The sequence below is a fragment of the Bubalus kerabau genome, chromosome 14, assembly GCF_029407905.1.
Source record: "Bubalus kerabau isolate K-KA32 ecotype Philippines breed swamp buffalo chromosome 14, PCC_UOA_SB_1v2, whole genome shotgun sequence".
In the NCBI taxonomy this organism is placed as follows: Eukaryota; Metazoa; Chordata; class Mammalia; order Artiodactyla; family Bovidae; genus Bubalus; species Bubalus kerabau.
Genome location: NC_073637.1, coordinates 6,259,479 through 6,282,206, shown reverse-complemented (window position 1 = coordinate 6,282,206; position 22,728 = coordinate 6,259,479). Strand labels below are relative to the sequence as shown.

The 22,728-nt window shown below is 50.9% G+C and overlaps 1 protein-coding gene across 1 annotated transcript in view; it reads right to left on the bottom strand.

The window, feature by feature from the left end:
• The window catches only part of COL22A1 (collagen type XXII alpha 1 chain), a 223,280-nt gene extending 202,217 nt beyond the window's left edge, over positions 1–21,063 (bottom strand). Inside the window, exon 1 of the mRNA XM_055545712.1 lies at positions 20,628–21,063. The gene's annotated coding sequence lies outside the window, so the exon portion shown is untranslated. The remainder of the gene's footprint in view (positions 1–20,627) is intronic.
• Between the last annotated feature and the right edge of the window lie 1,665 nt (positions 21,064–22,728).

Here is a 22,728-nt window from a genome sequence, read left to right as displayed (position 1 = left end):
GAAGATCCCACATGCCACAGGGCAACTAAACCCATATGCCACAACTGCTGAGCCCACACGCATAGCTAGAGAGGTTGTGCGCTGCAACTGGAGAAACCTACACACCGCAGCAAAGACCCAGCACCGCCAATAAATACATAAGGAAATGAAAAAAAAAAAAAAAAAAAAAAAAACAAAGAATAAGTTAATGCTAAAAAAAAAAAAATAGCTAATCACCTGACCTTAAAATATGGAGATAACTTGGAGTATCTGGGTGGGCTCCATGTAATCACAAGGGTCCTTACAAAAGGAAGAATCTGGGTCAGAACACAGAGAGATGGCAACCTGGGAAAGACTTGCTCAGCCATTGTTGGCTCTGAGGACAGAGGAAGGGTCCACGAGCCAAGGAATGCAAGTGACCTCTGGAAGCTGGAAGAGGCAAGGACTGAATTCTCCCCTCTGGGCTTCGAAGGGGACAGCCCTGCCAACCCCTTGATTTTAGCCCAGTGAGACCCATTTTGGAATTCTGATCTGGAGCACTTTAAGATGATACATCTGCTTAAATTGTTCTCTGATTTGTCACAGCGCCCACAGGACACTGAATTCAGATGACCGTTTAGGGGAATGGAGGGCCCAGTGGACCCTGGGACATACTGAGTGGTCCCTCCTGGCAACTTTCCACCCTCCATTTCTCTTCACCTACCATCTACAAATGTTTGTCCAGGCCTTTTTCTCTGGACTAAATCACGTCCCCCCAAATTCACGTGTTGAAACCTCAATCCCAAGTGTGATGGTGTTTGGAAGCAGGGTCGCTGGAAACTGTGTGTGTGGTAGTTGCTCAGTTGTGTCTGACTCTTTGTGACCCATGGACTGTAGCCCTCTGTCCATGGGATTCTCCAGGCAAGAATCCTGGAGTGGGTTGCCATGCCCTCCTCCAGGGCATCTTCCCAACCCAGGGATCGAACCCAGGTCTCCTTCACTGTAGGCAGATTTTTTACAGTCTAAGCTACCTGGGAAGCCCCTTTTGGAAGATACTTAGGTTTAGATGAGGTCATGAGGTTGTGTTCACCACGATAAATTAGTGTCCTTATAAGAAGAAGAGATCTCAGGAGTGGTTCTCTCTAGTGAGGGTGGACTGGTTGGCCTGACTGTGAAACAGGCAGCAGATTCTGTAACAGCCCAGGAGCATCCCCACACTGGGCTGAAGACCGCCTGACCCCACATCCCAGGCCGCAGGTCAGCACGCTCAGCCCTCTCACAGCTCCATCACCCACCAGCACCACTAAGAGAAAAGCAGCTTCCGTTGATGGGGGCAGATGTAGATGGGGGCAGACCTCCCCAGGAGGTCAGGAGGGCAGAGCCTCAACCCAGAGTGCCTGGTGGTGCAAATCCCTGTCAATCACCGACTCTGCAATCTCAGAGAGCGACCTAACCTTTCTGTGCCTTAGCATCCTCACTGAGGAGTGAGATACAAACAGAAACCACCTTACAGGGTTTCTGCAAGGGGATTAAACAAGAAAACTGCAAGTAAGGGCTTCCCAGGTGGCCCAGAGGTTAAGAATCCACCTGCCAATGCAGGGGACATGGGTTCGATCCCTGCTCCGGGAAGATCCCACATGCTACAAGGCAACTGAGCCCATGTGCACAACTACTGAGCCAGCACCCTAGAGCCAGAAAGCCACAGCTGCTGAGCCCGTGAATGAGAAGCCATCCCACCGCAACTAGAGAGTAGCCCCCACTCACTGCAACTAGAGAAAGCTGGTGCACAGTGACAAAGACTCAGTGAAAGCAAAAATAAATAAACCTTAAAAAAAAAAGAAACCTGCAAGTAAAGCTTTAGCACAACCTTAAGGCCATGTCGGTAACAGAAGCCAGGGCAGGGACTCCAACCACACCTGCTTCTTCAGCCCATCAACATCCAAGGGTCCCTGTGCACGTGTGCATGCTACGTCACTTCAGCCGTGTCTGACTCTTTGTGACCCCGTGGACTGCAGCTCTCCAGGCTCCTCTGTCCATGGGATCCTCCAGGAAAGAATCCTGGAGTGGGTTGCCATGCCCTCCTCCAGGGGATCTTCCTGACTCAGGGACTGAACCTGTGTCTTTTACGTCTACCTGCATTGGCAGGTGGGTTATTTACCACTAGCGCCACCAGGGAAGCCCAAGGGTCCCTGTACCTGGGTAAAACCTGGCATCAGTGGATAGCCTCCACGCTGTACATATCATAGGTCCCATGTCTAGAACAGCTCATGGTGTGGACACCTGCATCCCCCGTTCACAGGCCAGCAAGCCAAGGCTGACGAGCAGGGAGATGCCCCCAGCACACCCAGCTGGTGAAGGGTAGAGCTGCATGTGAAAGCAGGTCCACGGGACTCAGAAGAAACTACTCCTTAGGCAATGGCACCCCACTCCAGTACTTTTTCCATGGGAAAATCCATGGATGGAGGAGCCCAGTAGGCTGCAGTCCATGGGGTCACTAAGAGTCGGGCAAGGCTGAGCGACCTCACTTTCACTTTTCACTTTCATGCTTTGGAGAAGGAAATGACTACCCACTCCAGTGTTCTTGCCTGGAGAATCCCAGGGATGGGGGAGCCTGGTGGGCTGCCGTCTATGGGGTCGCACAGAGTTGGACACGACTGAAGTGACTTAGCAGCAGCAGCAGCAGCAGCAAGCTCCCCCAAGGCCACTCTGTGCCGACCTCTGTCCCCATGAATATGTGTAGAGTTGAAAATTCACAGTCTTGCTGTTTGGTCCTCTAAAAAAAAGGCTGGGGAAATGTGTGTGCTGCAAGCCAGGCCCCTTTTAGCAACATCTTCTCTGCAAGGCAGGACTGTGAGCCCCACCCTCCGGAAGACGAACCTGGGATCAGGGAGCTCAGACAATTCTGCTAGGCACCCAGGCCAGTAAAGCTGGAGCTGGACTTGCCGTCAGGCCTGAATGACCAAAGTCCACACTCTCCAACACTCACCTTTTTAACATATATCACATGCTTACTAAACGCCAAGAGTCATTCGCAGGACTTGATACATAATAACTCATTTAATCTGGAAGGCAGGTATCATGAGACCCATTTTACAGATTAAGAAACTGAGGCACAAAGGGCTCAGGAACCTGCCCCTGACACACACCCAGTAGCCAGGATTTAGTCCCAGGCAAACACAGGCACATAGGTATAATCAAGCATAACAGGGCTTCTCAGGATGTTGGGATCTGGCTGGAGCAACCCTTCTTTCTTAAGCACAGAGACAACATGGATATAGCCCAAACCAAGTCGTGCATCCTCCAGAGGACAGAGAAGGGTCTTCTCTGGTTGTTGGTGTGATGGAGTCCATTAAGTGATTTCCAAACATTGAACCATCCTTGCATGCCTGGGATACACTCTGTTTGGCCATGACCTAGAACTCCCTTTATTCACTGTCATATTTATTTGCTAATATTTTGTTGCGAGTTTTTGCATCAAGTCTCACGAGAGATATTGGTGTGCCATTTTCTCTTCTCGAATGCCTTTATTTGGGATTAGGATCATGTTGGCATCACAGAATGAGATAGGAAATGTTCCCTGTACTTCTGTCTTCTGGAAGATGTTGTAGGGAAGAGAATGAATGGAGTGTTCATAGCAAAATTCCCATGAGGAGGCAGGCTAGGTAAGGCACCTTTATGCTCAGGAGCCACTAAATGAGCATCCCATCTCCATCATAAGAGGGGATCACCCCTACTCCATAGGGGATGCTGTGAGGGTTCCATGAAGTAGTTTCTACAAAGCATGCTGCAGAGATACCGGCACAGACCAGGGACACAGCCACTGTACCTGGTGAGATCTGTGTGCCCTGCTTCCCCACCAGCAAGCATGGGTACCACGATTCTACTTCTCTCATCAGCTCTGTCTGGGACTTGGCTGCCAAGTGGGCACGACGCAGGCCACACCCAGTGCCTGGGAGGCAGGGCTGTGCCATTAGTCTCCAAAAGTCCAGCAATTAATTTACTGAGCTGAGTTCCTTCCACGAGCCAGCCCATTGCCATAGTAACCAGCCTTCCCTATTCAGGGACTCAGAGGTGGGGGAGAAAAGACACTGAGCAGAAGGCAATTTAGAGGGACAAAATGAGATCTGGCACATCGCGAGGCAGCCTGGGCAAAGTGCGAGCTCTGCCTGCTGCAGAGGGTCTGGCCGCTGCCCACGGAGGGTAGAGACTGCGTGGAGTGAGGCACCGCGGATGTGTTGCTGGGGCGACGGACAAAGCTCTGGGCAGGAATCTGGTGGAGACAGGAAAGTCTGGCATGGCTGTGTCCAGGACACTGAGCCGGGTCCTTCTGAGCCTCTGCTGTGCTGTCTGATGAAGACCGCACTTGCAGGGGCAGAGGGGCAGAGGGAGCTGGCTGGCTTCTGTCTCTATGGAAGCCCAAGAGGCCAGCTGCCTGGGGAGTGCTGGGGAGCCTGCCTCCTGGATTCAAGACCTGCAAAAGTCCTCCTCAGTCACCACAGACCGAGCACCTTCAGGGGCGTTGACTCTTCCTGCAGCAGCTGGCACAATGACAGAGCTTCTGTTTAGAACCCTGTGTTCAGAGTCCAGTTTTGCCTGTGACTCGCTGTGCAAACCAGGGAAGTCACTTAACCTCTCCGGACCTCAAACCATTCACGTATAACAACACCTATGTCACAGGCCAGTATTAACTGCATAGGGGTCCCAGGCCTTTGATGTCTAACTATTCCCCAATTCAATCATGCCCTGAAGGCAAGTCAGGTACTTACTAAGTGCCAGGCACACAGAACAGGACACTGTCCAAGAAGCTTCAGACCTAATAGTGGACACAGATAAGCAATTAGATGCTTCCATTTCTGTAGGGCCAGTGCTCTGATAGCACTTGACTTAGGCCTGAGAGTCAGGGAAGGCTTCCTGGAGGAGCTTACACCTGAGCGGAGTCGGGAAAGATGGGTGGAGAGCAGGCAGGGAGATAAGGGTTGTCTTCACCAGGAATAGCCCGCCTCCCTTCCAGGATCACTTATGAGCAATAAATAAAGTATTTAGATGAGGAAGTAAAAGCAATGATGAAAATTCAGGCTGGACCAGAAGGCCAGAATCCATGTTAATAAAGGCAGTCAAAGGACTTGGGCAGTAACCTAGTAAAAGGGGTCAGACTTTGCCCTTGGAAGCAGTGGATGCCCTCATGCAAGGGAGTGACCTATATTAATGCAATTTCGAAAACTCTATTGAGAAGGATGGATGGAGCAGAGGGACCAACAAGGTCAGTGCAACATCCAAAGACAGATGGCTGATAATCTTTCCTAAGACAGTAAGGAGGTCAAGTGGTCCTTGGGCTTCCCTGGTGGCTCAGACGGTAAAGAATCTGCCTGCAATGCAGGAGACTAGGGTTTGATCCCTGGGTCGGGAAGTTCCCCTGGAGGAGGGCATGGCAACTCACTCCAGTATTCTTGCCTGGAGAACCCCATGGACAGAGGAGCCTGGCACACTACTGTCCATGGGGTTGCAAAGGGTCAGACACGCTGAGCAACTAACACTAACGTTTTCAAGTGGCCCAGCTGCAGATCCCATGGTACCCGACTTCCAGTTTGAACATCTGGGAGCCAGGCACTGAGTGGGGTGGGGGCGATAAGCAGGACATAGTGAGTGAGTCTGAGTCGCCTAGAAGACACCCGGGTGGAGAAGTCAAAGACATCTGAGTCTAGCTCAGAAGAGACATTGGGGCAGGAGACCCTCCTGGAAAAGAGAAGAGGGAGCGGAGGACAGAGCCCTGAGGGAAAGCAGTGTGTAGCCAGGGTGGGGGCAGGCAGAGGAACCAAGTGCCCGCCCCCCGCCCTGCTGACACAGTGTTGGCCTCACGGTCAACTACCGCACTTAGTCTCAGAAGTGCTGGGGTACTTCTGTGCCTCTGCTTTGCTTCCCACGATCCAATGTTTTCCCGTGACTTTCATGGTGGAGAACCCTCTGTGGTGTACTTTCAACTAAAGACAAACAAACAAAATCTTCAAGAGAATAAAAAGATACGTCATAGATCAGGAGAAAATATTTGCAAAAGATACATCTGATAAAGAACAGTTCTCCAAAATAAACCCAAAACCCTTAAAACTCAGCAATAAGAAAACAACCTGATTTTAAAAATAAGCTGAGGTTCTTAACAGACCCCTCACCCAAGACGATATACAGAGGGAAAACAAGCACAGGGGAAGATATTCCATGTCACGTGTCATCGGGGAAACGCAAATTCAAACAGCAGCAAGACACCCCTCCACACCTGTTAGAATGGTCCAAAGACTGACAACACCAAATGCAGGTGAGACTGTGGCCCAACAAGATCCCTCAATCATTGCTGGTGGGAGCGCAGAATGGCGCGGCCACTTTGGAGGACACTCTGGTGCTTTCTTACAAAACTAAACACATTCTTACCATATGATCCAGCAGCCACGCTCCTTGGTATTTATCTAAAGGAACTGAAAACTTAGGTCCACACAAAAACCTGCACACGGATGTTTATAGAACTTTATGTATAACTTCCAAGATGCAGAAGCAACCAAGATGCCCTTCAGCAAGTGAAGCAATAAATAAACTGTGGTCCATCCAGACAATGGAAGATTATGCATCACTACAAAGAAATGAGCCAGCTAGCCATGGAAAGGCCTGGAGGAACCTTAAATGCATATTACGACGTGAAAGAAGCCAATCTGAAAAGGCTGCATACAGTATGGTTCCAACTCTGTGCCATTATGAAAAAGGCCGAACTATGGAGACAATAAAAAGATCAGTGGTTTCCAAGACTGTGTCGGGGGTGGGGGAAGGGAGGGATGAACAGGCAGAGCACAGAGGATTTTTAGAGCAGTGAAAATACATGTCCAAACTCACAGTATGACAGCTGGTTCAACAGGTTATGCGATAACAGATGTGGTGAACATACAGTGGCATGAACGATGTAAACAGTAGCCAGAGCCATGCTGTGGTTTCACTTGAAGTGTTTTATCTCCTCACAACAAGCTGACCAAATGGTGATTAGAATCCAGGAATCTCAAACTCAGGAAAGTTAACACATGTGTCTCAAATCATACACCCAGGAACATGCAGAACTAGAATTCAGCCATAGACAGATACCATCAGTAACCACAGAGGACTGCTCCCTGCCCTCTACAGAACGAAAGCACTAGCTGATGTCTCATAGAAGAGGAGGAAACAAGGGAACTTGGGACTTTAGGCGTCTAGTCCTAATTACCAGCAAGGACATCCACCCAGCCCTCCTTCCACTCAGACACTGAAAGACTCACATGGAATCAGCTTAAACCCCAGGCTACCAAAATGCAGGATCAATTTCATTGCAGGGGATGGAAACAGAATGAGAAATGTGCTTTGCTAACTTCCTTCTTTGTGCTGTGGAATTCAAAAATATTTCCTATCAGTTCTTTTTATCAAGAGACCAGATACCAGTCATGTTTCTCTGCCAGTTGCTAAAAACTGTGAATGAAACTCAAGCCACGGCATCTCTGGAAACTCTGCTGGGGTTTCCGGGAAGAGAGGCGTGTTTCTGATAGAGATGCTAAGTTTGGAGTTGTAGAGGGCCATTTGCCATGACCCGGGGGTGGGGGAATCCTGATGGAGAAGGAAGCCATCCACTGAGAGGAACGAGATGAGTTTTGTCGCTTGAGCACCTTAGCCCAGTGTTGCCCAAAGTCCACAAGCATTCAGAGCTTTTGTGTTGAGGATAAATATTTCTCCAGCACCATTTTTTAAAAAATCTAAGCCAGTCTGAGCTGGGCTTCTTTCACTTCCAAACGACAGACAGGCCTTGGACTTTATATGGCTCTGCAGATAATGGCTCCATCTCACGCTCACCCAGGCCCTTCCAAGTGCCCTCCCCACCCCGGGTCCTTAATCTCCTTCCTTGCTCTGTGTCTTTTCCCTTCTTCCCCTCCTTTCATGTTTGATTGACAACTCAGCTTAGACTGGCTTTCCCAGAATCCCTTTCCAAGGGCTGACTTCAAAAGTCCATCCAGATACCGCACCCCTGCATCCTTCCCGGGCCAATGGGGTGGCACAGAGAAGGATGCCTTCCCTTGAGAGAGCCCCACCATCCGCACCAGAAACCACTCAAGGCCCGTGATGGCTCTGTGAGTCTGTGCAAACATCCGACAGCTGCCGTAACCCTGCTCTTCTCTCTTTCATGTTCAGTACTGAATTCTTCTTGATTTTGTTCTTTATTTTCTCTCTCCACCGCCCCACCCCAAATAGACTGTCTCAGTTCATTTCACAAGAGACTGTCTCCGATTACAGGGTCCTGAGGACACAGAGAGATATTTCTGTTTAACTTATTTTGAGTAGCGTCTGGTCTGATGAAGCAATGCATATAAATAGTGCTGCAGTGCCCACTCGGATTTGGGAGGTGCCGACCCAGTAGAGCCCCCATTTTTTGGGGGGTAAGGACAGTGAGGAGTCATAAGCGGTGTCCCCCGGTGAGAGCTGAGATTGGCAGTCAACAGAGAGCCACGGGCCATGGGGCCAGACAGACTAGAGTTCGGTTCCCGGGTCCAGCACTTGTCGGGTTTGCTGCATGATCTCAGCTACAGTCTAAGCTTCCGCGCCTCGTCTGTAACAAGGGGATTAGCCTGCCCCACCATCTTATGGGAAGGATTAGGGTCCCTAGCACAGTGCCCGGTTGCCAGTCAATTAAAAAAAAAAAAAAAACAAAAAAAGCTATGAGCACTCAATTAAAGCAAGTTACCAGAAAGCCCTTTCTAGCACTTGTTTCAAGTTGACAGGACCTTCTGTACCACCACATGAGACCTCTGTCTGAGAGTGGTCTACTCCAAACTCCCCATTGCCCCAGGCTTGAGGCAGAGGAACCAGAGACCAAATTGCCAACATCCGCTGGATCCTCAAAAAAGCAAGAGAGTTCCAGAAAAACATCTATTTCTGCTTTATTGACTATGCCAAAGCCTTTGACTCTGTGGATTACAACAAACTGTGGAAAATTCTGAAAGAGATGGGAATGCTAGACCATCTGACCTGCCTCTTGAGAAATCTGTATGCAGGTCAGGAAGCAACAGTTAGAACTGGACATGGAACAACAGACTGGTTCCAAATAGGAAAGGAGTACATCAAGGCTGTATATTGTCACCCTGCTTATTTAACTTATATACAGAGTACATCATGAGAAATGCTGGGCTGGATGAAGCACAAGCTGGAATCCAGATTGCCGGGAGAAATATCAATAACCTCAGATATGCAGATGACACCACCCTTATGGCAGAAAGCAAAGAAGAACTAAAGAGCCTCTTGATAAAAGTGAAAGAGGAGAGTGAAAAAGTTGGCTTAAAGCTCAACATTCAGAAAATGAAGATCATGGCATCCGGTCCCACCACTTCATGGGAAATAGATGGGGAAACAGTGCTTGACTTTATTTTGGGGGGCTCCAAAATCACTGCAGATTGTGATTGCAGCCATGAAATTAAAAAACACTTACTCCTTGGAAGAAAAGTTATGACCAACCTAGACAGCATCTTCAAAAGCAGAGACATTACTTTGCCAACAAAGGTCTGTCTAGTCAAGGCTATGGTTTTTCCAGTAGTCATGTATGGATGTGAGAGTTGAACCATAAAGCAAGCTGAGCGCCAAAGAATTGTTGCTTTTGAACTGTGGTGATGGAGAAGACTCTTGAGAATCCCTTGGACTGCAAGGCGATCCAACCAGTCTGTCCTAAAGTAAATCAGTCCTGAATATTCATTGGAAGGACTAATGTTGAAGCTGAAACTCCAATACTGTGGCCACCTGACATGAAGAAGTGGCTCATTTGAAAAGACCCTGATGCTGGGAAACATTGAAGGTAGGAGGAGAAGGGGATGACAGAGGATGAGATGGTTGGATGGTGTCACCAACTCAATGGACATGAGTTTGAGTAAACTCCAGGAGTTGGTGATGGACAGGGAAGCCCGGCGTGCTGCAGTCCATGGGGTCGCAAAGAGTCTATGACTGAGCGACTGAACTGAACTGAACTGAGTCCACTCTCAGCGCCTCTCATGCTTCCACCTAAGCCTGAGTGCCCCCAGTAACCAGGTGCTGGCAACCTCACAAGGCACTAAGAACATCTCAGAATCCTGCACTCTTGGAGCTGCATGGTGTCCGAGAGATGTTAACCATCTTCGGGTGAGGAAGCTGAAGGGAGGATCCAGCCCTCACTTGGAGCCCCTACCTTAAGAGATGCTGTAGTCTAGCATCCAAGCTCCTGGCTCAGCCCTGGGGGTACCCAGGACCCCAGAATCTCTGAAGACACTTTTCCTTCTGAGGGTGAGACTCTGACATCTGAACCAGATTGTAACCCTGTGGGTTAAGCTCTGTACGTCTGTAAAGGGCCTTGGGCACAGATGTCATTGGAGCACACAGGTCTGTTCACGTCATTCCCAGCAGAAAGCCTTCTCCTTCCGGCCTTTCTCAGTCTGGTCCCGATCTCCTTTTCCAGGTTCGTGGTCCCCACCGACTCCTCATGGCCTTTTCCTCCAGCCTCAGCAAATTCCCCCTCTTTCTTCAACACCCCACCATTGCCCTAAGCCTTTGCCACTGCCACTGCCTCTGCCATTGCCTCTGGGATGCTAACAGTCTTCTCCTTGCCAGGCAGACTCCTACTCATCCTTCAAATCCCTAGGATGCATCTTCTCCTCTGTGAAGCCTTCTCTCATTTCCCACAGAGGGAGAGTCACCATCTTCTTCAGGCTCCCACAGACCCCCGGGATGATACTGTTTTATCATCTTACAAACAATATCAAAACTGACCTCCTTATCTTCTGAATCCTGTCAAGTGGGAAGCTGATATTGTAGTGTGTTGTTGTTGTTCAGTAGCTCATTTGGGTCTGACTCTTTGTGACCCCATGGACTGCAGCACTCCAGGCTTCCCTGTCCTTCACTGTCTCCCAGGGTTTGCTCAGACTCATGTCCATTGAGTTGATGATGCTATCCAACCATCTCATCCCCTTCTCCTTTTGACTTCAGTCTTTCCCACCATCAATGGGAAATGAGTCAGTTCTTCGTATCAGGCGGCCAAAGTATTGGAGTTTCAGCTTCCGCATCAGTACTTCCAATGAATATTCAGGGTTGATTCAGGTTGTATTACAATGGGCTCCAGCATAACTCTCTCTGTCTCTCTCTGGGCCATCAATTGATGAGCCTAAGGAGTAACTGAGCTGAACTTAAGGCATTTCCCCTCTGGCCAGGCCTCTGGGGGTGGGCAGAGGTGAACTGAGGCAGCTTTGACTCCTCCCATACCCTCATCTAGTGTTTATGCTATTTTATCTTATTTCCTATGATCTTTTTTTCCTTCTCCTTCTGGGTCAGGAATATTCCCCTGGAGAAGGGATAGGCTACCCACTCTAGTATTCTTGGGCTTCCCTGGCGGCTCAGACAGTAAAGAATCTGCCTACAAGGTGGGAGACCTGGGTTCTATCCCTGGTTTGGGAAGATCTCCTGGAGGACAGCATGGCAACCCACTCCAGTATTCTTGCCTGGAGAATCCCCATGGACAGAGGAGCCTGGCAGGCTACAATCCATGGGGCCGCAAAGAGTCAGACACAGCACAACAGCTTATTGGTCTGTGTTTTCCACGGAGCTCCTTAGACTTAGCGGTCATGGCTCAGGGCCTAGAAGGGTGACAGGCACAGAGCAGGCGCTCCATGCATCACCGTAACCATGACAGAGTGTCTGCACTAACTTAACTCTACATTGACTTAGATAATAAAAACACGTTCTTTTATTTTTTTGAAAAAAAAAAAAAAAACTAAAAAATATAATCCCAAAACTTCTACATCCTGAGAATAGAGCAAGCATGTGGCTTATGAGCACAGGAGTTACCGTCTCTGTCTAGTCACAATGGGTGTTTCTTTTTTTCTAAGAGAGCTTCTCAGATCTCCAGGACCCACTGCTCTGCAGGTGTGAGTAGGTGGGGGAGGTCAGGAATGCCTGGGGAGGAACCAGGAACAGAGACCCCATGGGGTGAGTTTCCTTCTCAGGGAATCAATGCACAGATGTGCCTGACACAGTGGGACCAGGGAGGTTCGTGCCCAGCATTTCCCAGGGCTCCGGCTCATTGTTCAAAGGACCTGCTGTTCTGGCATCACTGTGTGGGGACTCCAGGACCAAGGCAGAGAGGAAGCTCTGGAAATACCTCCCCTTCAAGGGGGGGGCGGCAGTGGGAGGGGTTCTGCTCATCACATCTATGCTTCGCCGCGTCCAGTGAAGTCAGGCTTTTCAAACCCAGTGTGAGCATTTCTCGGTGAGAGAATTCGCAGGAGCGACAGAGAAGAGCCTCTTGCAAGGTTCTCTCTGAGGACTGAACCCTGCCACCCCATCCTCTTTCCTTCCTTTTCACCTAAGAACCGCCCACGCATGGCAGATCAACTCCTGGTGACGTTAACGCATCACAAGACCCTCGTGCATCCATCCACCCGCGGGCTTGCTCTCTCACTCACCATTTCGTCAGTCAGCTCTCTCACCCACCCTCCACCCAGGGAGTCACGCATTTCTGCACCCCCTCCCTCCCTCCCCACCTCATCACCACCAACCACCCACCCACACAGGCGCTCACTCACGCCGCAGGCCCAGTACCAAACCCACTCCCACCCAAGCCCACACCAGAGCTACGGCAACGGAGATAAACCAGGCAGAGTTCCTACCTCCAGGACTGCACATGGTAGGAACACAGCCCCAGAGAGGAACAAGGCATTCAAAATAGTGTGGGGTCAGTTGCAGCAATGTGGGTGAACAGAGTGAAGAAAATCAGAAAGAGAAAAGCAAATACCATATATTAATGAGTATGTGTGGAATCTAGAAAATGGCACTGATGAACCTGTTTGCAGGGCAGGAATAGAGACACAGACAAAGAGAACGGATGTGTGGACCCTGCGGGGGAAGAAGAGTGTAGAACGACCTGCGAGAGTAGCACTAACATATATACACTGCCATGTGTAGAGTAGATAGCTACCCGGAAGCTTCTGCATAGCACAGGGAGCTCAGCTCGGTGCTTGCTCTGTGATGACCTAGAGGGGTGGGTGGGGGGTGAGGGGTAGAGGGGAGGCTCAAGGGGGAGGGGATATGTGTGTATGGCTGATTCATTTTGTTTCACAGCAGAAACTAAAACAACACTGTGATGCAATTATACTCCAATTAAAAAAAATAAAAATAAATAAAACTAGTTTGGGGAATTTTCCAGTTTCCTCCAAGACTCCGTGTTTACCCTCTAGGAAGTCGGATGTGAGAGCCCAGCCTTAACAGACAACACGCTGACACAGAGAAGGGAAGGGAGGGGAGGGGAGGAGAAAGTGGGGGGAGCATAAGCGAAAGAGGCTTCTGCTCTTATCTGGCCATTTGCCCCTGGACAGGTCGCCTAACGCTCTAGGTCTCTTCTCCTACATAAAGTGATGACTAACTCCCTCTAGTATTCTTGTAAAAATCACCCGGGGGGAGTGTGTAAACACAGATGCCAGTGGTCTGTGTTCTAGGAAGTCCTGCTGCTTGGTGAGTGGTTGGCTAGGGGCACCCGAACCCCCACCTGAACACACGGGCGGCAGCTTGGCCTCAGGGCACTGGGGTATCTGCCCCCCTGATGCCCTAAGCACATCTGGCCTGCAGCAGGCATTCAGAGCACTAACCGGACAGAGCCCTGGGGGCAGGGCTATCAGGAAATGACCAACCAAAGAGGGAAGAGATATAGGTATTTGTAGTCAGTATGTAATGCTGGAGATCCTGGTTGGATTCCTGGGTCAGGAAGTTCCCCTGGAGAAGGGATAGGCTACCCACCCCAGTATTCTTGGGCTTCCCCAGTGGCTCAGACGGTAAAGAATCCACCTGCAATGTGGGAGACCTGGGTTCGATCCCTGGGTTGGAAATCCCCTGGAGGAGGGCATGGCAACCCACTCTCTTGCCTGGAGAATCCCACGGACCGAGAGCCTGGCGGGCTACAGTCCACCAGGTTGCAAAGACTCAGACGTGACTGAGCAACTTAGCACAGTACATTCAGTATGTGCTGTACAGCCAGTGCATTGTCTGAGGGAAGGGTGATCAGGTGTTGAGGACTTTCTTTTCCAGCATAAGAACAGGCTGGTGTGGCTGACAGGGAATCCTGGGGCCTGTACGACCTTCTAAAGGTTCTAGCAAGTTGACCTACCAGGCATTAAGGATGTCAGATCTACTCACTGACCAGAGATTTCCGGGCCCTGAGCTGTCCCTCACCGTGTTTTCTGAGCCCATCCCCTTGGCTCCGGCAGAGATTCTCTAAAAGGTCCTGGACCACACAGACAGGCAAGAGAAGGGCCAAATTCAGACCCAAGCCAGACTTACACCCACCAACACAGCCCAGTCCATGAATCCAGGCCCCTAGGGCTCAGTGGGACCCCCAGCAATGCCCAAGGTCCAGAGCTGCCTGGTCATCACTCAGAGCTCACCCCCCACCCCACCACCACCACGCCACGCTGATGGGAAGGACTAGCATCCGCCATGCATGCCTGTATGTGGGACGCTGCGTCAGACACTGTAATACCGGCACCACTTTTCCAATCTTGATATTTCACTCCCTTATTTGTGATTTAAACCAAGCTGTAATTTTATTAATCGGAGACTATGTGCCAGGCACTTGATTATCACCGTTTGGAAATTCCTTCCTCCCACAAAGATGTACTGAGTTCCTTACTGCGCCCACCATGTGCAGACACTAGTGGTTCTGAGATAAGAAACACGAAACCCGTGAACTCCAGGAACTCACCGGCAAGGGGCAGAAACAGACCAGCCCTCGGGGGATGACAGAAGTTGAGGACGTGAAGCTGTGGCAGCATGGGGGGCTGGGGACGAGGAGCGCCGGGAGGGCAGGGGTCGGGGGAGAAGTGAGCTGCAAGGAAAGCCCACGCGGACTCGCCCACAGCAACTCAGGAGCAAGGGGAAAAGCTGAGCTGCAGGAGGTGTTTCCACAGAGACCTGCAAACATGCCATCCAGGGTCTTATCCTGCCTGTCTGTCTCGCTGAAGGCCAATGGAGACCATTGCCCCACAGCCCAGCGGCCTCAGAGGAACCATTAGACCCGGCAAAACGGGCAATTCAACCTTTCAGTTATTAATAGAGCCCCTCCTATGAGCTAGACACAGTGGTAAGTAAACTTGTAGTAGTCATTGTTACTACAATTGTTCAAATGTTGGATTTTTGATTGATGTGTATGTTTGGATGTAAGATTCTGAAAGGGCATTTGTCAGAATGTTACTACTGGATAAGCTGGGGAGATGAAAACACAGGACATTGTCAATAATTTTGCCCTTGTAAAAATACACTTTCAAGTGTAAAGCAACTATACACTAATAAAAAAATAAAACAAACATTCATGTATTTAAATGCGAAAAAACATGCTTTCATTGCTTTTATGATTTAAGACATTCTAATGAAAAATATTTTCTAAAAAGAACAAAGATTGTCCATATGGTATATATGCCTCATTGGATGAATGTTATACATTTATCTTACACACTGAAGGCAGATCGGAATTTTGGTTCAGGCCATGGATTCTGCACAAAGACATGGGTTTGAGTCCCAGCTCAGCCACTTACTTACTGAGGGACTAAACATCTGTAAGCCCCGGATGGACAGGCCACTGGGCTGTCCATCTGCACAGGGGGTAGCAGCATAACTGATCCCCAGGAGTGATGGGAGAATGTGGATTATATACCCTGGGACCAACTGGGGTCCAATCTCAGGCTCAGGGTCACACTAGTCTTGTTTTTACAGAGGTCAAAAAAATGTCATGGGAAAGGAGATTTCAATTATTCTACTTTTCTTTTTTTCCTTTGGCCACATCGCATGGCATGTGGGATCTTAGTTCCCTGAACAGGGATGGAACCTAACCCCTTGCATTGGAAGCACAGAGTCTTAACCACTGGACTGCCAGGGAAGCCCCCTTTAATTATTCTAAGTATCGCCAAAAACATGGAGTAAGGGGCTGACAGACAGAGGTGGCGGGGAGAAAGCTTTCATTTTAACGAGATATCCACTAACAAACCACTGGTTCCCCTTGGGAGGTGGCAGTTCCTCTGCCCTGGGAGTAGGATAGGAGAAGGTGGGCAAAGGCTGGGACAGATGAGTCAGACCCCGGTAGAGGAGACGGGGCAAGGTGGCTGTGGTGGTCATCTCACAGGCTTGAGAAGAAAGGGCTTGTTAAAGGAACGACTGTCTGGTAAAGCCCTGTGTGGTCATGAGTCTATCACCCCAAAGAAGCTTGTAGCACTGTTTGATTTTCAAGTGAGACTTTGTTGAATGTATTGTTGAGCTCAGTTTGCTTTTTCTTGTTTTTATACAGCACACTATGGCTTCAGCCACTTGGCTGCCGGGCAGTCAAGACCAGTTCCAATTGGCTCCTCTCTGTCAGGATGCAGTTAAAAGAAAGTCTTCTCTTTAGAGAGCTCCAACCAAAAAGGATGTGCAAATTGCTTTTTTTTTTCCCCAAAACTGTATTATGAACCCAACTTTAAGAAATTAAAATGATGTTCTCATCTCTATCCGAACTTAGGCAGAGTTAGCTAGAAGTAGTGAGCACGCAGTAACTGGGAGTGTCCAAGCTAACGCAGGTGGACAGCAGATGAGAACTTAACCCCATCAGATGGGGTTTGTCACTAGAGGGTTCCGACAAGCTCCACGACCACAGCGGGAGGGCTGGTCGGCACATTCCCTGGATCTCGGCCAAGACTTCCCTCTGTTCAGACCACGATGTTACCCAGCTTTTGGCTTCTCATGAAGGCCCAGTCCCAAAACCTCCTGAGAGCCATTAAAATGGCCATGCCCTTTGACCCAGAATGCCTATTCTTAGGAATAATCTCAGGGAAGGCATCGCAAGGGGGGGAAGTCACATGCAGAAAGATGCTCGCTGAGGCAGCAAGTGGGAATGGGGAGTTGGGGGGGGCGCATCCACCAAAGGGATTAGAAGAAGTGATAAAAAAATGGTGCTTACTAAACCACAAAGAAGGCAATGGTACCCCACTCCAGTACTCTTGCCTGGAAAATCTCATTGACAGAGGAGCCTGGTGGGCTGCAGTCCATGGAATTGCACAGAGTCGGACACAACTGAGCGACTTCACTTTCACTTTTCACTTTCATGCATTGGAGAAGGAAATGGCAACCCACTCCAGTGTTCTTGCCTGGAGAATCCTGGGGGCGGGGAAGCCTGGTGGGCTGCTGTCTATGGGGTTGCACAGAGTCCAACACGACTGAAGTGACTTAGCAAACCACAAAGAAAGCGACCAATTTTGCTAAATCATAAGGCTGAGGAGTGGTACACATCATTCACTCATTCAACGTTGCAATTCCTGTGGACATTTGTTCACTTACTCATTGCAAAGTGCAAGGAGGAGAGGTCAGTGTGGCCGCCTGGCCTTGACACACACACACACACACACACACACACGACCAAGAGGAAGCCCTCTATGCCTGAGTATCTCTCAGTAGACATGCATTTAAGACCCATCTCTGTCTCTAAATACAAAACAGTCAAGTCATTCACGTTCTCCTGGACTCTGTCCCTTCATCTGTAAAATGGGGCAACTGTACTCTTCTCATCTTACCAGATACGTCTTCCTTGATTTCTGTTATTTGATTTTTATTAATGAAAATATTTATTTCATTTATTTAATAAAAATGATTAAAGTTGTTTTTGTCAGGCAAGCTGCCGTGTCTTCCACTCCTGAGTAGGAAGATGGGCTAAGAAAGCCTCAGGGACCTTTCCCACCCCAAAGATCCCCGTGGGCCTTTTTCATTCTGGCTCTCCTCAGCTGCCTGCATCTGTAATGGTGGCCCCTTCTGTTGGTGTGATAAGGGCTTTGATCCCCCAGATGTGGCTTTGAATCTTGGCTCTTGTATTCCCTCTACCTGTCCTGAGGTAAGCCATTCAGACTCTCACCTTCCGTTTCCTTGTTCACAAAACCAAGAAACAAATGACCCACAGAGAGTTCACAGTCCTGACCCGAGTGACCACACACCCGTGCTGGCCTCTATCAGCAGCAGCACTGAAGGAAGAGCAGGGGGCCAGAGCGGATGAGCAGAATTTTAGGGGTGGAAAGGAAGCACTTAGGAAGTGCAGACCTTCAAGCTGGGAGAAGACCTTAAATGTTCACCTGGCCATCAACGTTCAGATCAGCACCCCTTCCGGCTCTGTGAAATGGCCGTCCAACCTCTGTTTAAATCCCTCCAGCGTCGGAGCCTCGTGCCCCAGTGATTGAATCCAGGGGAACCCCTCCTGTCTCTGACCTGATATTCCCACTGGACAGGAATCCAGCATCCAGTGAAATTTCATTCACCGGTCCTCCTGCTTTCACTCTCTGGGGACCAAGAGACCGGGTCAGCTGTCTCTTCTCCACGGCATCCCCCCAGATTCCATCAGCCACAGGTCTTCTCTCCTCCACAACAGAGGCTCTTTCTTACAGTCCACAGCTCTGTTCCCAGGGCAGCCTGCATTCTCTCCTCTGAAAGTGACTCCGCTTCTCTGCAACCCTCTTAGAATGGAATCAGAGGGAGAGAGAGAACCTGGACCTTCCAGTCCAGAGGGGGCAAGCCCCCTGCCGGTCATACTGATAACCATGGATGACCAGGGGGCATCTGCCTGGCGGGTGGGCAGCCACACGGATGGCCTCCCTGGGACACAAGCCCAAGGCTGTCCCATCTTCTCACTTTTCAAGAGAAGCCAGAGATTAAGATGTATACATGAAATCTCCTGATTCAGTTTATGTTGAAAAGTAATTAAAACAAATGCAAAATGCACCTAAGAAGCATTAAGACTGTCTGAGGACTGGATCAGCCTGTAGGCCACTTCCTTAACTATTTTGTAAATATGAAAAAACTTTTGAGAACCTGATGAAACTTTGAAGAAGCTCCAGGAAAAAAAAAAGTTACAAATTTCTGCTCCCAACATTTTCAAGGCCCCATGGAGGTGTGCACGTGTGCTCTGACAGTTGTGTCTGATTCTTTTTGACCCCAGGGACTGTAGCCCACCAGGCTCCTCTGTCCATGGGATTTTCCAGGCAAGCCTACTAGAGTGGGTTGCCATTTTGTACTCCAGCGGATCTTTCCAACCCAGGGATCCAACTTGAGTCTCTTGTGTCTCCTGCAATGGCAGGTGGATTTTTTTACCATGAGCACCACCTGGGAAGCCCCTTCAAGGCCCCATTGATTCCCAGAGTCACTTCTGGATCTGCAGGAAAGGAAACCCTCTGCTCTTCCAGCCTCTTGACAGACACAGGACACCCATCGACACAAGGTGACAATTTCCCCCAAATCACACAGCTGGCCCCTGAGCAGCAGAGTGACAAGGAGATGTAGGATGGGGCTGGGGTACAACCGCTGATGCCACCCCCTCCCCGGGTCTGTGCAGCAGAAGCTAACTTAGAGACACCGCATGCCAACGAGGTCCCGGGCACTCTCAGAGTTCTCCCTGCGTGCTTTAATCATGTCCATTTGGCAGATAAGGAACCCGAACCTCCCTGGGCACAGCTCCCCCAGCTCAGGGCAGCCAGAGAGAGCAACAGAGTTAAGACCAGGAAGCCAAATGAGCAGCAAGGCTCCTGCCCTTCACCAGCATCAGTGCCAACCAGACAGCACACCCCACTCAGCCCAACACAGAAGCCCTGGGCTTTAGAACTTCCCTGGAACAACTCAGTACACTAAACTAGAAGGGTCTGAAGATGCGGCCCATCACCAGAGGTTCTCACAGCACAAGTCTGGCTTCCTAGGACTTTGCCGGGTGTACATCCTCAATGAGACACAGACAGACGGGAGCTGGAATGATCTGTGTTCCCACAGGGGTGCCCTACAAGGTGCTGGAAGATGACAAGTAATGGAATGATGTTCTGTGGAGGGGACCAGGGGGGTTGCCTCCTTCAGGACATGCCTGATAAGCCTCTCCCTTGTCTGTCATCTCTGAGTCTGGACTTGAGTGGGGAGAAGGGAAGGCACATTTTCCCCAAAATGTGACTAATTCCAATTACACTTTATAACCTGGGACAAGAAGCTCAGGTCTGCTGCAGAGATTGGCTTTGCATAAAAGGAACAAAAACACCTTCCTGGGCCGGAGAAAGTTGGGAGAGGGAGACACACTGCTCAGATAGGAAAGAGATGTCAACTGAGACCAACAGGCAAAGCTCCTGGACACTGAATGCAAAACCAAAGGGACACTATCCTTCCCCACTTCACTCTCTTTGTGATTTTTTGTCTTTTTTTTTTAATCTTTCTGGCTCCTGCTCCAAATTTCTTATTGGAAAGTTAAAAGAAGCTAGGATGTCTCAACAACTCAAAAGTAGCAACTCAGAAACCAACCAGCATCTGACAAGCTGCCGGGCGCCAGCCACCCTGTGCTCCTGTTTCCCAGGGTTGCTTGGCTGGAATCAAACAGGTGCTTCTCACCCGACTTTGCTCCATCCCACTCTGAACCTAGGCCCAGCACAGGCCCACCTGTCAGGACCGAGGTCACACTGCCTGAGCAGCTCAGCGCGCTGGTGCTCCAGAAGGAGCTAGATCCCAGGGAGGAGAGGGCATTGCCCCGGGGGCTCACGCCCCCAGGACGCTCCTCTCCTGGTCGCGGAGGAGATGGGGGAAGCCTGAAGCCCTGTGACCCCCGGCAGCCCCGAGCAGAGAAGAGAAGCCGGCCTTACCTGGCAGGGGCGAGGCTCAGGGGGATGCCAGCCAGGGTCCCAGTCCAGGCGGATCCAGAAGAAGCGAGTCTGGAGAAGCCGCGAGCCCCAGGCAGCCCCCTCCCGGGCGGGGGGTGTCACCTGCCAGCGGCCCCGCCCACCCTCCCCCCAATCTAGCAAACTGACTCCCTAGGTTAGACCTGTAATATCTCTGGCGAATTGGCCCCGGCCGGGGTCCGGAGAGAGAGCTAGTTATCCGACCACTAACTAAATAAATACTGTAAAAAAGGTGAGTCTTGGCACTTAGACGGTAAAACAGAAAGTTTGTGAGAAACAGAAAAATAAGGAAACGGGAGACACCTCCTTGGGAGGAAAAAAATGCAGCAGCGGCAGCCAGCCCAGCTGCTGCCCAAGAACAAAGCTGCTCTGGTCCCCCCAGGGGCGAAGCGGCCAGGGAGGTGGGATCCCCAGCCCCGAGCGCGGAGGGCGGGGCCCGGCGGTGGGCGGGGCGAGGAGGGAGGCGGGCGGTGGGAGGGGAGGGGCTAAGGGGGGCGGGGCGGGCGAAGGGGCCGGGGCGGGGCGAACGGAGAAGGACACGCCCGGTCCCCTGGAGAGGGACGGGAGGCTCCCGGAAGAAGAGGGAGAGGGGATGGGGTGTCCCTCTGGGGGGTCGCGGTGGGGGGTGGGGGCAGGAGGCTGGGGAGGGGTCAGGGCAGCAGGAACAGCGTCGGGCTCCAGGCGGCAAAGAGAAGTCGCTCAGAAGCCCGGGACACGGCCTGACGACTCTCGTCCAATTATAGACTTTAGCGGGTATTTCGGTCCCTTTTACAGCCTGGTCTGAAATAGCCCCCTCGCCAGGCAGCAGCTGCCTGCAAGTTTGGAAAGTTTGGAGGGGCAGGGGGCCGGAGGTGGGGGGCTTCGCCTTTGCCGCGCTCTGTGAGCCCCTCTCCCGGCCCAGCACCTGCCTGCCTCTGGCTACAGGTGGCCCCTCTCCCTGCTCTCAGAACACCCTGGGCGAGGGGTGGGTTGATGTCCTTCTTTTGAGATGAGGACTAGGAAAGCTCAGGGAGAGCCGTTGTCATCCGCCCGCGGGGGTCCCCCAGAAGAGCAGGGGTGGGGGCCAGGTGGGTGTGAGGAGCACACTTTCCTTCCTCAAGGGCTGCCAAGCCTCCAAACGAAGAGAAGGAACAGGTGCTGGCCCCAGGGGCTCTTCTGCTTTTTCTTGCTGACCTCCGTTCCTAAAAATGGGCCGGGCATGAGTATTTTGAACTAGATGAGAACATGGCTTAATTTGAATGACCTCCCTCAGCCCCACTCGACCCAAATCAGACTCCCAAGCTCGGGGGTATCTTTATTTGGCACCCTGCTCGGCAGCAGGGATTTAATAAACAGACAGAGTGGGGCTCATCTGTGACCCAGGGAACTCTCAGCCATCCAGCCCCTTCCTTCCCCTCCTCCTCGTTTCCCTTTTTGCCTGTGGCAGTTCATTCCACATGTGGTTACTGGGAGCCCACTTGGTACCAGGCAGAGTGTCAGGTGCCAGGTAAATGGAACACAGGAGGCGTGCTGGGAGCGGGGGGTGGGGGGCACTGTCCTGGCATGGGATGGCGACGAACTGGCATGGGCGCCCTGGTTATCAGAGTGACAGGTAGGGTAGGGAGGTTAGGAAGAGAGTCATCACACCTGCATGAAAGGACTAGATGGCACAGTCACTTAACACACAGGTGTCACGGGCCCCGTGTGTGCCCAGGTGCCAGGTATCATGGTGAGCCTGGTCGGGAGGGGGAGGTTGCCTGTGTCCATCATCACAGGGAGACAGAAAACAGGGATGCAGCCCACCGCACTGAATGACCAGGTTGTCCTAAGAGCTGTGAAGGACACAGAGAAGAAAGATGAATTAGAGAGTGAATGGAGAGGGAGCCGGACTCCAGAGTCAGTACCACGGGGCCGTGACTAGAGATGGGAGCACCTCTGCCCTGCCTGGTGAAGGAGGGCACCCAGGGTCGAGGCTTGCAGGGTGCCCAGAGGTCACTAGGGCACAGACAGCTGTCCAGGCAGAGTGAAGGACTTGAGCGTGGAGTTGAGGGCCCCTTGTGGCCTGGGGTTCGTGGGGGGACTGTGG